Source organism: Acanthaster planci, linkage group LG02, assembly GCF_054643075.1.
Source record: "Acanthaster planci isolate LZ-2023a linkage group LG02, COTS_SCS, whole genome shotgun sequence".
NCBI classification, from domain to species: Eukaryota; Metazoa; Echinodermata; class Asteroidea; order Valvatida; family Acanthasteridae; genus Acanthaster; species Acanthaster planci.
Window position 1 is genome coordinate 19514531 of NC_141778.1, and position 15183 is coordinate 19529713.

Here is a 15183-nt window from a genome sequence, read left to right on the forward strand (position 1 = left end):
CACTGAAATCTTCAAATCATCAGTTCTAACAAATGTACAAACTGTGGCCCGGGCAAGCATTTTATAAGTGTTTTGCCCATAAAAAGCAGTTTCAAATGCAAGGCAGTAATGAATGCCATTACAGACAGAATAGTATAACACATATTACCCAAAGCCCAGCTCTCATTAGTCAACATTTTGTCTGCTGTGCGATTCTGATCCGCCATATCCTGTATATCACAATGTGCCGCTGTAGACTATACATAACATTTATTACATATATAGGTCATTTCAAAGTCACTTTAGCCTAAACAACACTTCACTTCAATTTATATACCACTAAAAAATGCATCATGATAAAAAGCCAGGCACATATCCAAAAAACATCTCTTCTTGTAAAATTCTGATCACAGTGTTGGCAAACAGGAATCTCACATGAAACCCTTTGTTGTCTTTACATTTTTTTTGTACTGCCTCATTTCCAAAGGTTTGAATACTTTTTACCGAAAAAGTCTTTGATGGGCAAAAAGGCAATATCTCCTTTTCATCTTGCTCTGAAAAAAAAAAAGAACCTGTAAAACACCAGTTTTGAGGAATTGGATTTGAATAAAGCCATGCTACTATTAAGCATTTCAACTTTCTTGGGCATGTGCCTGGTTTTATCTTAAACACATACACGTACATCTGTATTCATTTTCAGTGTCCAGCAAAATGTAGTACAGTTAAAGTTTCAAACAACCTTAAAAACTTCAGCAAAGCTGTGACCTGCTCCATCGAAATCAACATTTCAAAAACTACAACACTCAGCTCTCCTTTCAACATGGAAAAATGGACTTTGTCATTTGGTTACCGCAGTCTTGAGAGGGACAAAATCAAAGTCATGAAGTAATCTGTGATGCAATTTGTACATTAGCATCTGTGACATTTAGAAACATTTTCTGACAAATCTCAAACCCAATGATAGTCTGGGGGGGGGAAATCTCCCTCAAACATTTGCTCCATTTGCTCGCTGTGTTGCATTTTTTCTTCACTTGCTGAGTGTAATAAATTCCTTTCTGGCAACATTATGTGGTCATTTTTACACCAATGTTTGTGAAATTTGGACATGGCATTCTCAAGCAAAGCCCATTTTTCACAAGACAGCTAGAAATTTGGCATCCTTCATGCATAAAGCCAAAATGCTTGAGGCCATGAACTACAAACAGCCATAACATCAAGGCCCTGTCTTTGAATTTTAAACCTCACAGTTGTGCATTTACCTGCATGTCAAGCTTCAAAAAGGTCAAGCGTGTGACAGCCAAGTCCTTGGGAGATCCCTCATACCCCTGTCTGACAGATGGTCCAAAAAAATCTTTGAAGGTTAAATCGCCCAGCTAAGGCTCCTTTTCTTGAAAGTTTGTGCTTCAATGGGTTTTTTTGACAACATTGTTTAAGATGCTGTAGTTTCTTAACTAATTCCAGATTTCAATAGAGCTGGTCAAGTAATAAACTCTGGTGCTTTGGATTTGCTCTTTTCATAAACAGTCCTAATGGAGAGAGACACCAAGTGTTCCCCTTCTTGCAGGCACGCAGTTCCTCGAATGATGTCACAGATCACTGACAGCGGAAGCACGGACTGGGGTCCACCCCCCCCCCAAGTTTCTCAGCTTGGGAGTAATGGTCCCCCCTTTTGGCAAGTCCTTCAAAGGCAGATGTCTGATGGTCTCACAAATGGCAACCTCATGTTGAAAATCGGTTTGTAGCTGTTGCCACAGATTCCTGATGTCTGCAGGATGGCCCCATGAACTGTTCATCGACGTCTGGTCAGAAATAATCTGCTGGATAAAGCAAGATAAAGCAGGCAGAAATCAGAGTGTCTCTGAAAGAGGTCCATTTACCAGACCACAGGATTCTCAACTAACAGCTGATTTTATCACTTCAAGGCGTACTGATCACAAAATGAGCAAATCTCTTCACTTGTTTCCATTTGAGTTTTCTACCTCCTCATGAAGATGTTATTCACTAAAATTGAAAAGGCTATAGTTGTCAGCCACAAATTACATTTGAGACCAGATTCCACTAAATGAGTCTTGAGGCCTATTTTCAAGTAGGCCTAATTTTGTTCGAGTTTGCATTAAAGAAAGGTAAACTGAGCCCTAATTGTTTTGATGTATAATTCAGTTTGGCATCATGATAAAACTGATATCACGTGCATAAGAAGCATGGAAAAAAGCCATACTGGATGTGTAAGATTCTTTTAAAGGCCTTTAACTCAAAAGTGGCTGTGGCGCCTTGCGCCTCATTTAGTTACATGTACATATAGGTTAGGTTGCATTTCAGTAAAAGTGTTAAAATCAGCTGTCAGGGATCAGTCTGTTACCATTGAACAATACTGTAGAAATGATTTTCAAAAACTGGAGAAAACGGTCGGTAAAGAATTCCCATGATTTCATTACAGAAAGTTGTATGAGCTATCCACCATGGCCAAATATTGCAGCGCACACTATAAACTGAGACAGATACCATCACTTGCCATACATGCACCATACTTGACTCATCATTCTGTTAGTAAAAGTTAATCTAAGCCAGTAGATTCTTAGTTTCATTAACTTTCTTCCCAAACTGTCCTTGTCCATTTTGATTTTGACTGCTGGTACAGATGCAAGCTTCAGGAGTCCCAATTATTTGTCATCTTAAAAAAAAAAAGGACGGACATCAATGTTGCTTTCAGAGCAAGAAACATTCAGAGAGTATTAAGTGTCAGTGCATCACAAATCAAGTACTGGAATATTAACCCTGCAGAGGGGTCTTTTTGTCAAGGTTTGAAAAAGAGCGCAACATTAAGATAAATGAGTCTGATTACAGAGAGGCCTCAGAACTCATCATGTCCAAGAAGTGATAAAGTAAAAAGTCAGCACTAGACATGAACATTTGGATAAGTATCAGAGAGACACAACATGTATGAAGGAACAGGGCAAGGCAGAAATACTGAATGAACTCGAAGATGTTTGTAAGGGGCAAGGATGCCAGCCTAAGGTTTGATGCATCGGAGGATGACAATGAAAGAATCAAGACAGCGAGAGGATCAGAATGACAATATACATTAATTGGAGGTGATCAGGAAGGCTGTCTATCTGCTTTGAAAACTGCTCAACCTATTATAGCAAATGCTGCACCAACATAAAAGATACTTGATGGTGTACAACCTGGGCACACAAACAATTTCTGTTGACAGCACATGGCCTTATTGACCTTTATCTTAAACCAGAACTACTGACTAATACAAAAGGTTTTGACTTCAGAAAGTTAATTTACAGTCAGGGAGTACACTTTAGCAATCAACTATTTGCGGATTCAGAGAAATGAAGGCTGAATTGTTTTCACACTAGTTGACAATTACAAATGTCTAGCACTAATGATCAACATTTCAAACATTTCAAATTAGCAGAGTATTATCTGAGAACTGGATTTTGGCAGTACAACATTCTTATAAAATAATATATTTTGGCAGATTAAAACAATTGTGGTTGCTTCTGAGGTCAATGCAACATAAAATGATTTTTCACTCTTTGGAAATGAGGGCGCTCTTTGATACTCTGCTTGTTGCCACGTGCAAACTAGCACAGCAAAACAAATTCGTTACTCAGCCACACGTATGCACAGTTTATGGGAGATCCATGACAAAAATGAACTAAGATACAGTTGAAATACACGGTAACAATCAGCAGGTTGTCAAAGTGACATGAAACCAAATAATACTCTGAAAGGATTCAATGAGAATTTCATGTCACTCAATAATGTCCACTCTTGAAATGAAACTGTCAAAAGTAAACCTCAATACATTAATGAACCTTATTATCAATTATCCAAGGTGAAAACCCCTATCCAAGAAGTCTACGCAGGTAACTTTTGGAGGGGTCTTCCACTGAAAGTAAACTGTTAATTTCAAATGACAAATACACTAACCGAATTATTGATTGATTTTTACATGGCCCATCCTTATCCAATTTGGGTATTCTGAAATACTAATCAACACTATTGGATTTTAAGAGTGGGTTTTTGAAATTCAATAGAATGCTGTTTAGATGAATACTTTTTAGATACATGTGCATAGTGACAGCACTATTTTACAGGTCTTAAGTATTCATTTCACCATTAGCCATAGAAGGAAGGGGAGGGCAGGGGGCATGTGGACCACCCACTTTTGGAGCCTGGAGGTCCCAATGAGGTAAGGTCATGTATGTTTACCCACCAATGCTGGTACACCACTGAGTTAATACACGGGTTTGTGTGAGGTTATACATGACGGGCAAGTCGCGTTCTGGTCGCATCTCCTGCGACAACGGCTTCAGATTTTGGTCAATTGGTGAAGAGCCATAGCCAGTGTTCGATACCAGTGGATGTTGTAGTCTCACATGGAGACACCGCTGGTGTTTTGCCAACATAGCACACATAGTGTGCGACATAAACCGTTGAAAATATTTTTTACAGGAGTGCAGTTTTCTGGAGACATGCCCCACATATATATTTACAAATGACATCAGTCATGATATACACAATAAAGCCAAAAGGGCAACATTTTTTTTTAAAGTGATATTAAGTCATTAATTTAGTGTCCACAGAAGCCAGTATCAATCCTTGATAAATCATAAAGCAATTTTTATTGATATCTTTTAACCCTTCTGAATTATATTTTATTCGAATATCAACTTGACTTTCGGTTATGTAATGACTTGCTGTGACAGAATAAAATCACAGCGTGAACCAAATTTAATTTCTTGAATCTGGCTTAAGAAAAATGTTGACCGCCGCATATGAGCATCAGGATGGCCTTTAGTTCAGCACTGGCCTCACCTCTATGTGTTTCAAATTTTTGGGAAAACTCCGAATGCAAGAATATCATGATTTGTTTTACAGGAACAGAGGGAATCAACAAATTTCACCGCTAGAAAAAGGCTATTGCTGCATTAGATGACTGAATAACAAAACAATTACATCAGACATCTCCTTTCCACCACAAAAGCTGTACTGGCCTATCAGTATTTGGCCCTAAACAATAAGCAAAACTAAGTGGAGGGAGTGAACATACGTGAGGCCTAAGGGATTGGTCTGTGGCTGGTGCCTGATGGTCTCACAACTAGCATCCAACTCAGAAAATTGTTCTAATGTTGTTGCCTCTAACCCTCCATGATGACCACTGCTGACCCAGCCAGTCTCTGTGATTTACACTAAAGTTTTTTTTTTTTGGTGTGGGGGGGTTATGGCCACTGAAACAGAGTACTTTGTGATTCGTACTCTTCAGCATGTCATTAAAGAAAACGTACATTCCATTTCACTTCATCAAGCAAAGTGGGCACATCATCAAAAGGATGCAACACCACTTCAAGCATGCAAAAAGTAACCAAACAAAAGTACTCAAAGCCAGAAACAATTACATGCATGCACAAATAACTAAACTGGGCTCCCAAACAACAGTCTGGGGTTACGCCTTCTCCGCAGCTGGGGACAAACCTCAGCCACACCCTGATGTTAGGCCATTCCAAGGATCAGGCACCTCCTAATAGAACTCTGTCATCCAATAATGCAACAGAGTACACACCTTAAATAATACAGAGATTTTCTCAGCACAAATGTAGCAGGGTATATTGCACATGGTAAAAGTTACAAGCCAAGTACCGTACGAAGTGCTACACAAATCTTAAACAAATCTGTCCTTGTTTTGATTAGAGCAAAAGGTTTTGGAGGAGTCTTAAATACAGTGCTGTGCTGTGCTGGCTAATTATAATGGAGTACAATACTTCCCAAGCAAACAGATATATGATGCTCAAGCACAACCATTCACCAAGTATGCCACTGATGACATCCTGATACTGGGTTATCAAATTAAGAATCAGATGCCTCCTCTAGTAATGTCATCAGATGAGTTCCTACACATCAACTCTCTCAACATGTACTGGTACTGGTTGTGCCCACTCCATCAGAAGGATCATGCCACCTCCACGTTGGGCTTCTCATAAAGGATGGCGTCACCACCTTCACAACGATCTTGTGAAATTTCTCCCAAAATTTGGGACAAAATACAGCAGTTTAGGGGACAAACTCACTATTGACCTTAATTCACGAACTCTGAACTGAAAATATCAAGGTGCATGAAGCTTAATCCTGTAAGGTTATTTGGAAATCAATTACAGATCCCCCCCCAATTTTGCTATTTCTTTTTGAAAGCCCATGGTCAGGAATGACTTTGCATACTGCAACCACATTCTAATATGCTATTACAGGAAACAAATTTCACAATATCTGTTCCTTATGATACAGGTAGCATCCAATACATCTTGGCAATACTGCCAGATCTGTGAAACATCTTGAATTAAAAAGTAGTAAGCGAGCCTAGAGGTAAACAATTTACAGGCATGGTTCTTCTTTCTAATTATTTTGAACTTTCCCCCTCAAAGCTTCTCTGGATTAAAATTAATTGTCTCAGACGTGTACATGACCTTAAAATCTATAGAGTGGTTTTGGAAGATAGATCAAGGAAGAATGACAAAGAAAGTGTGGCTGATTGCAAAGGATGCCTTGTGTTAAGGTTGTGGATTAGACCTTGTGTGGCGCAGTCACACATACATTCAAGCCTACATTATATGTCAAGTCCTCCACACTGCTCCAGGATACCATTTGCACTGCCTCAGCATAATGACAGGAATTATCGGAGATTTTGAAATATTTGGACAGTTGGACGCTCCTCAAAGGAGCATATTCAAGAAATATTAAAGAATTTGGAGGATTTGGGCTGAATGCATTTTTTGCATGGATAATTTGAGATTTTGAAGGAGGGCTTCTAGCAAAAGGTTCAGTTAAACAACATTTTCCCCATACTTCAAAGATGACTTTCTAATTCCAAGTTCCTCTTTCAAAAATCTGTTTTCAGAAATGAATTCAATCAAATTACTTTCAATTTTTCAGTCCCCTCAGGCTTCATTAAAAAAACTTTGCCTGCCAGGATCATTACACATGAACTTAATACATCTGTGCCTGAAAAACTAGACACTTTTGGTACACTTTGTGTACAAAATATCACTTTATTATTAACAGATCCTTAGGCAATGAGCAATGTCTTTGTACAAAATGTGACAAGTTTTGTGCAATCTCAACTAATTTTAAAATGCATCACGGCACCAAGTTTTAAAATGCATCACGGTATTTAGTGATGAAATTTGTTGTGGATGCTAATCAAAGCAGGAAATGTCCAAATTTGTCAAATTTTTTATGTATGTGGACAAAAGCGCATACCATTTGTTTTAAATTCAGGGGTATGCAAATAGTTCAATGGCATGTCAAAGCCAAGGCTTAGATCAATTTTTTTTTAAAAAATGGAATGGTTCTCGTTACACAGAATACAAAGTTATGCACTGAGTGGGGTGGCTGCCTCAATTACGTGGGCTTTTGTGAACAGTTGTTAAAGTGCTACACATTCTACTTATATTTGGCCCACTTGCACATGCACTCGCAGTCTGAAATTGCAGGTTTCACCATAAAATCGTCTGAAGTATCAGTTTATTATTAAAAGATCCTTAGGCAATAAGCAATTTCTTTTGTACTGCATCACATAATGTGATAAGTTTTGGGCTTGTTTTATTCACGGCATTTAGTGATGAAATTTGTGAGGTGTGCTTTAAAACATCTTGGCCTTATTCTGGTAATTTACTGGGGAGGGATGATTCTAGAATATTTGCCAGTGGCCTCTGAAGAGCATTTTGAAAATGGTCATGGGACTTGTACGATCTGCAGTATCCATAGTAATACCAGCAATAACAATTAAAGGGCTAGGCTTGCAGGAAGGGCCAGTGATGGCCACCTATAAGTACCCTACAATGATCAGTGTAGTGGTCTATTACATTTTATTATTGTTAACTTGTGTCTCATACAGCACAGTTTGTTTACTGATTATAAATGCTCCTTAAACTTTGACATCCATGCAGAAGCATGTAAATTGAGTGCACAAAAAGGCAAATTCCACTGGTTCTGTAACTATTAGCAAGAAGGCGGCATGGGGGCCAAAATCACATAGAGCAGACATTACATATATTTACGAAATGCAATAAAAATTCAACCTACAGGTAGTACATCTAAACTTTCAAAATTAGCAAAAAAAAAACATAATAATCTGCCAATATGTCCAGTTCTCAAATTCAAACATGTTGAAGATTACCACTAGGAATCTTCAACTAGTATACAGCAATGCTGTATGTGCACCATGCTACAATTTTGAGTGCTAGACACAAATTCAAGCCATTAGCTCTGAATCCACAACGAAGAAAGCTTCAAATTGACAAGCCTACTGAGGTTAAAAGCATTACAATGATTGCAGTAATTTTTACTGCAAATATCAGACAACTATATTGCTTGGGATAAATGGCACGCACAAGCTCAAAGAAATGTACTCTGAATTTCAAAGTAGACAGCCTTCTCTTCTCACATATAAAAAACAAATTGGGCTTGAAAATGTTCTGACAAATATTTTTTGTTTGTGGGAAAAGTTGATTGATTGAAAGGCAAGAAAATGCAGCAATGCAGAATTCTTTACAAAATACGGATGTTCCAAGTCAGAAAGAAAATAAGCAGCTTTGATGTGAGTCAGTAAGAAAAGATGAAATTCTGGAAAGTTCTTGAAAGAAGGAGTTTAAGGACTAAACTCAAGTGGTGGGACGGATGTAACATTAAAGGGGATGGGGAAATGACGTTTTCAAAGATGCAAGAAAAAAATGAGTTTCATATAAAAGTAATTTTATCACTAGGAAAAGATTGTTAGGTAGACAGCAGGTAATATTTCCAAAGTGAGGAAAACTGTTGATATTTGTTTGAAATGCTCTGCATTCCTGTCGGAAGTACATGTAAGTTAACTGGACAAAAATGGAGATTATTTCCTTGCCAATACAGGCTAGGGCATAGCATATCTTTTTGACTACTATGTTTTCATAAGATTTCTAACAGAGTGATTGAAACAATGCTTATTTTCCAGCATAGATCTGGCAGAGGAAGAAAAATGAAAACATGTTTTTTCACCTCAAACTCACAGTACTTGCAAACCGTAGGGAATTGAGGCATGCAAAGTTTACGAAGAAATAAACATTTAGTTTTCCTTTGGGAAGAAATGATGGCCTATGTTTCATGCAGAGAAGAGGACGTACAGGTCCAGGTACATGTATATGAAAGTAGCACACAAGAACCTTAAGTTCTTATATCACAAATGAAGGCCAATTCCAGTGACTTTTGTGTCTACCGCACACAATCAGGTCTATTTTACTTGTCACAAACGCACAGGGTTAGAAAACTGTTTAACCACGGAAGTATCATTTGGTCAGATAGGACGACATGTAGTCACAGAAGGTGTTAAATACAAGTACAAGTACTTTTTAGACTTTAAAACAGGTGTTAAAGTTTACCTCATAGAATGAAATGAAGATGAAAATACTTTTTTTTGGGTGGGAGGGGACATTTTGGTTGCAGAGTTTTAAAAGCGTGATTCTTGTTGGACATTTTTGTCAGTTTACCTCTACCACACTACTGGACATTTCCTATACTTGAAAATGTTGGTGTTGAAAGCAATCAACACTAATAGGCTTCAGAGCACGAGCTCACAACTGCATGTCGGCGCCGACACATTCACCCAACAAGCATGCAATGTACACACATCCAGAAACATACTACTCGTGCCCTGAAGCCAAGAATTCACAACTATTTCAGTGGCCCAAATGTTCACAGTTCAAATTTCATGAAAACATCTGAAGTAGCTTAAGTTTCTCAAAATAACGTTGATTTTTTTTTACAGATTCAAGACTTCAATCTTTTATATAGGGAACAGTTGAATTCACAAAAGAAACCCTTAATGCTTTACTCCTAAATCCAACTCTAAATATTCTAGTAGAAGAGGTTAATTAAACTTCAAGGATGGTAAACTGCTTTGAAAAGTAACTTTAGTGTTTTTGAAGAATTCATCTTTGAACATCAGAAAAACTGACAGAATAAAGGTTGTTCATGAGTTCTAAAGCAAGTTGCCAAAAGGAATTGGCAAAGATACATGCAGAGAAGTTCTTGGTTTGTAATAGTTCACTGCCCATAAAGTTAGTTTCAACTCATGGTAGACAATGAATATACAAATATAGAAAAGGAGCTCACGGGGCAGTCTCGTCAAGGTGTTTGTGCTATGGTGAAGGGAATGACTCGACAAAAAGATACAAGATGCTTTAGAGAAAAACTTTAAGAAAGCAGCTATTTAGAAACCATTTGGTTTATGATGAACTTGACAAAGTAGAGCAGAAACAGAAGGTGAATTTTTGAAAAATCCTAAATGCAGGCATAAAAAACATGTACATGTAACATGCACTTGTCTTTAGCTGTCGACAGGAGATTATACAGGGTCAGATATTGAGCTAAACATAGCAAGAAAGGTCCAAATTTGTCAGATTTCTCACGCATGTGGACAAAAGTGCATACCATTTGATTTAAATTCAGGGGCATGCAAATAGGTCCATGGTACGTCAAAGCCAAGGCTTAGATCAACTTTTTAAAAAAAATGGAATGGTTCTCGTGGCACAGAATACAAAATTCTACTTGTATTTGGCTCATTTGCACTATGTGCTCGCATTTGAAATAGCAAGTTTCACCATGATTTCATCTGCAGTACAATTGCCTTTCAACCTTCCAAATGAATTTCATTTTTGGCCGGGCAATTTTGCATACAGTGCCAGCTTCTGCATTTTAGTGGGTCCTGAAGGCATTTTAGTAAAGCTGGGTCAACCTGTACGATCTACAACACGATGACATGCTGTGTTGCACTTGAAAAGTATGAATGAAAATGTCATTTCAAATCTGCTATTCTAAGGACCACACCCTATTGTGGCCTATTTGTGTGAACCATAATCACTGAGGGTCTACAAAAACTATTCCTAGCACATTACTGAAGTATTCTGAGCCGAGTCAACCTGTATGATCCACAACAACAGGACGACATGTTGTGTTAAGCTCAGCAAATGCACCAAACACATATCAGACTCGTTTTTGTTGGGAATATGCTTCCATTTCCAATGACAAACACTGCATGATGAGATACACCACATTTATGGTTTTATGTATATGGCTACTGCACTGAATTCATCCTGTACACCGGCACGACTGCTGATGGGCAGAGTAACACTCCCAGAGTGTGTTCACATGTAACTCAAGTTGCAAAATGCTTTTGATTACAGTTTGTTGCACACATTTGGTTGTGATGGAGTGAGCCCACAACTTTTGTCTGACTCACCTAACAGCAGAGGCTCCATGACTAGATGTATGCAAGTTGGAGCTCTTGCGACTACATGTACAGCCCACCGTGTGATCTTGTATCTGTGGAAGGAGGAACATGCAGATAACTGAGGATTTTTGAGGAGAGAAACCGTTGAAACAAGTCGTCTGTTGGGACAAGTCGTCCGTTGGGACACTGTCCACTCAGCCCAGTCGTCTACTGAGGCCAAGGTGTAAAATAATATACATGTTTGCCTTAATGATGGGATGGAATTTCATGTAGTAGATAGACAAGCCTTACTTCTGAGGTATTTATAAAAATAGTGGCTGAAGTAAGTCAATCTTTGCGTAATCAACCGATCTTGCACCCGCGCTGCATGTATATAGCCGTATGCATTACACAGTCGATTTCCTCGCTCCGGATAGCTTGAAATAAAAACCTACCTACTTGGTGTTGTCCTTCAGTTCTGCATTCTCAGACAGGCTTTGGTTTAAAGTGAAATGTAAACTTTTTGTTGAACAAAACTTGCTTTCGGAAAATTCTGATTTGCACTTTGACATTTTGGAATGGCAGTGGGAATAAAATGACGAATAGTGAAAGCAAACTCAAAGTTGAATAATATTATCCCCACTCGACCAAGCAATGATAAAGTGCAGTACCCTACCTCATTGACTAAATTAATTGTAATTGATTCCACTTATAAGTTGATGACTGATCTCTGATATGTTCTTAAACTATCTTTTTAAATTGTTCTTTGTTTTGAAGTTGTGATGATTGGTTTGTTCAAGGTCCATGGATTTTGGAACCTTTGAACAATCTTCATCTAGTATTCTTTTTATAGTTATTAGACAAATTTTGAGAGTTGTCAATCTCTGATCTGTTCTCAAACCTTTTAAATTAGACTTGAATTAGTACTGATGTTATTGCCATCCCAGCTCTGTTGTCCTTGTCATCGTCTACGGGTATTGGTGGGGGGTCTGTCTGTGGTCATTGTTGGTTTTTGTCTGTTATGAACCATTTATTTTTTAACTTAATTTAACTTCATAAAAGCTATGTTTTCTTGATAGAGCAAAGAGGATTTTAGTATTGTAATGGAAGATGATAATTAGACGAGGTCTGAGGTTTGCATATCATCGAGAGTACTGATATGGCATACACAGCCTTGTTGGGGATTTATAAATAGGCTTTTGAGGGATGATGTGCATTATTTGTAATTTTATATGTTATATGTATTTTTAACTGGATGTATTTTAAATAATGCTTGATGGAACTTTTTTGTGCTGACTTGATGCAATTCAATCTCTGATTGCCACATCTTGTCATTTTAAGAGAATAAACCATTTATCTATCTATCTATACGTCACTCACTGCGAGTGATCCGAAATGTTTTTTTCTTATTCAAAACTCTTATAAACTCTTGCATTTAGCTAATGTCTGTTTAATCGATATGACTTTCCAAGTTGTGTTTTATTAAAGCTGGCCGAAAAATGAATCACGCATTAAGTGCATGCACACAATATACTTTGCGAACTCATCTCGCTATATGGACGTTGCAGAAATGTATGTGACATAATGGGTTCATCAGCTGTGGGACACGAAGTAGTATCGTTGATGGCCCACGCTGTGCAGCTGAAAAAGTCGAGTTGAAATTTACAAAAGATGCAATTTTTAAAAAATTTATTGGAATTCTTATTTAGGAATCAAGTTTTCTAAATTGAGGAATTTTTCATTAGAAAATAAGCTTTTTACAATGTTTTGGCTGAAAACAGATTTGCCTGTCACATTGTTACTTTCCGGAAACTGATCCAGAACGAAAAAAGCGTCACCACTTTCATTAATCTTGTATGTCCGAATTAAAAGTTTAAAATTTGAAACGGTTTTGGTGGTAACCATGTTATCTCTATCACACAAGGTGGACGGTGACCACATTTCACAGGAATTCAAGGATTTTTGTAGAGCTGCACGCAAGCTGGCTGAATAATTTCGCAATCTTGAATTGAGAACATGACTGTATTCATGAGAACATGTGAAGAGATCTCACTGGTCGAGTTGTCTCTCTGTCAAAGTCGAGTTGTCCTAATGGATGACTTGGCAAATGGTCAAGTTGTCTCAATGGTCGAGTTGTCCGAAGTCGAGTTGGCAAATGGCCAAGTTGTCCAACATCCATTTTGAGGTTTCCTACGTACTGTTCGTTTATTACATTACTGTTCATGCAAAACGATTTTATAGAGCCAAAACCCTGAGTATGACTTATTAAATGTTTGATCCTCATTACGGCATAAGGGAGTTTACTATTTAGATTGTTTGTGCTACTGTTTCAAATATTCAAAAGTCCTACAACAGTCTTTAGATGAAAGAATTAATGAAAACACTTCTAATCTGACTGCATTTCCTTGCCGGGTACCAGTATGAAGTAGCCAAGGTGGATTCCCTGACCGTACTACGTTACAGTATGAAGCACATTCCAAATTAACCCTAACCTTCTGGGGTGTATGTAAAATCATGTTGAAATCAGAGGATTTGGGAGTGTGGAAAGAGTTCCATATATGGACGCCTCTTGACACCCGTGCACAAACCTATGAGACTGGTCTGAAAATTTCTAAATGTTTTCGGTATTTTCTCTCTTAAAGTGAGCTTTTCTGGACATGTTTTGGCTTTCTAAAGGTCAATAATTACTGGCGTCTGTATATAGAACTCTTCGTACTTGGTTTTTCAACAAAGCTAATCACTATAATGTTCTGGACAGCCATATACTCACCATGCCAATGTTCAAATGATGAAGCCAGGTTACAAACTTCAGTAACACTGTGACCTTTCTCCGTCAACAAATGCCATTTCAAAGCTCTTACAGCTGGCCTCCTGTGTACACGCCATAGGCCTAGTTTATGAAAAAAAGCAGACAATAAGAAACTTGTCCTATTCTTAAATACACCTATGCCCACCATATATTTATCAACATCATTAACCATACGATGTGCCTCCCAGTCCTACGTATTGACACGGTGATGATTTACGTTCCGCATCCCGTGATTCGTACATGGAAAGCGTCAAAAATAATATTCCAAAGTAAACATTCTCACCAGTTGCCATTCCCGAAATAAACTAGGGCATACTTGTACGTGCACGGAGGTAGGCTTACTTTTGATTTTGACACCATACCTTACAAATGCACTTTGAGGCTTGAGCTCAATATCAAGTGTAGAATTTGAATTGATATCTACATGTAGCCTGTTCGCCTATAGGCCTGCGTGTGCCTGCTCAGAATAACCAGTAGGCCTAGGTGACCTATCAATTCCTACGCAAACCTGGACGGTCCACTCGTTAAAACGTTCAAATATTAAAACCTATAGTCAAGTGAGTTTCATTTAAAAGAATATCATTTCAAGCATCAAATGGCTAATCTTACCTACAAAACTGTTTTTGAAAAAGAAGAAAAAACCTCAGCTCCGATTTTTCCTTCTATCCCATGTCGAGTTTCAAAATGGCCGGCCTTTCACTCACGTGGTCGTCACATTTCACCCACAAATCAAGGCGCGAAAAATGACCAATTAGAGTTCGGCAAATCATCTTCTGCATTTAGGAGGGTTTACGAAGTAGAACAGTCACATTTCTTACTGAAAACTCAGTTATTTGCACATCATTTTCATACTCATAATATGGAGACCTGTCAAAGGACTTTTCAGATATATTCAAATGATTTGTTTGGGGAAATATTTCTTCGAGTTGTTTTACAGACTTCACTCTGCCGAAGCACATCCCTACAACTGTAATGAACTCACCCAATCTTGAATGCCAGGCGGAGGGAAGATTCCTTCACTTTACCAAGTAGTAACACTTTTGGGGGACATTTTCTGCTAAGATTGCATGAGAAAAGCCTTTATTTTATTCTCCTTAAGTTTTATTCTCCATTTTGATGTCAGTAATCAGAAATCTCTGTTAAA

The 15183-nt window shown here is 38.0% G+C and overlaps 1 long non-coding RNA gene across 2 annotated transcripts; it reads right to left on the reverse strand.

The window, feature by feature from the left end:
• Positions 1 to 947: 947 nt before the first annotated feature.
• LOC110979763 (uncharacterized) lies at positions 948 to 14993 on the reverse strand. Of its 2 annotated transcripts, none has more exons than XR_015424287.1 (4): positions 14649 to 14993; positions 14001 to 14120; positions 11261 to 11343; positions 948 to 1793 (listed from the first exon to the last, which is right to left on the reverse strand). It is a non-coding gene; the product is annotated as an uncharacterized LOC110979763 (long non-coding RNA). The 2 variants fall into 2 exon arrangements; XR_015424286.1 differs by having other exon boundaries at positions 948 to 1796.
• Between the last annotated feature and the right edge of the window lie 190 nt (positions 14994 to 15183).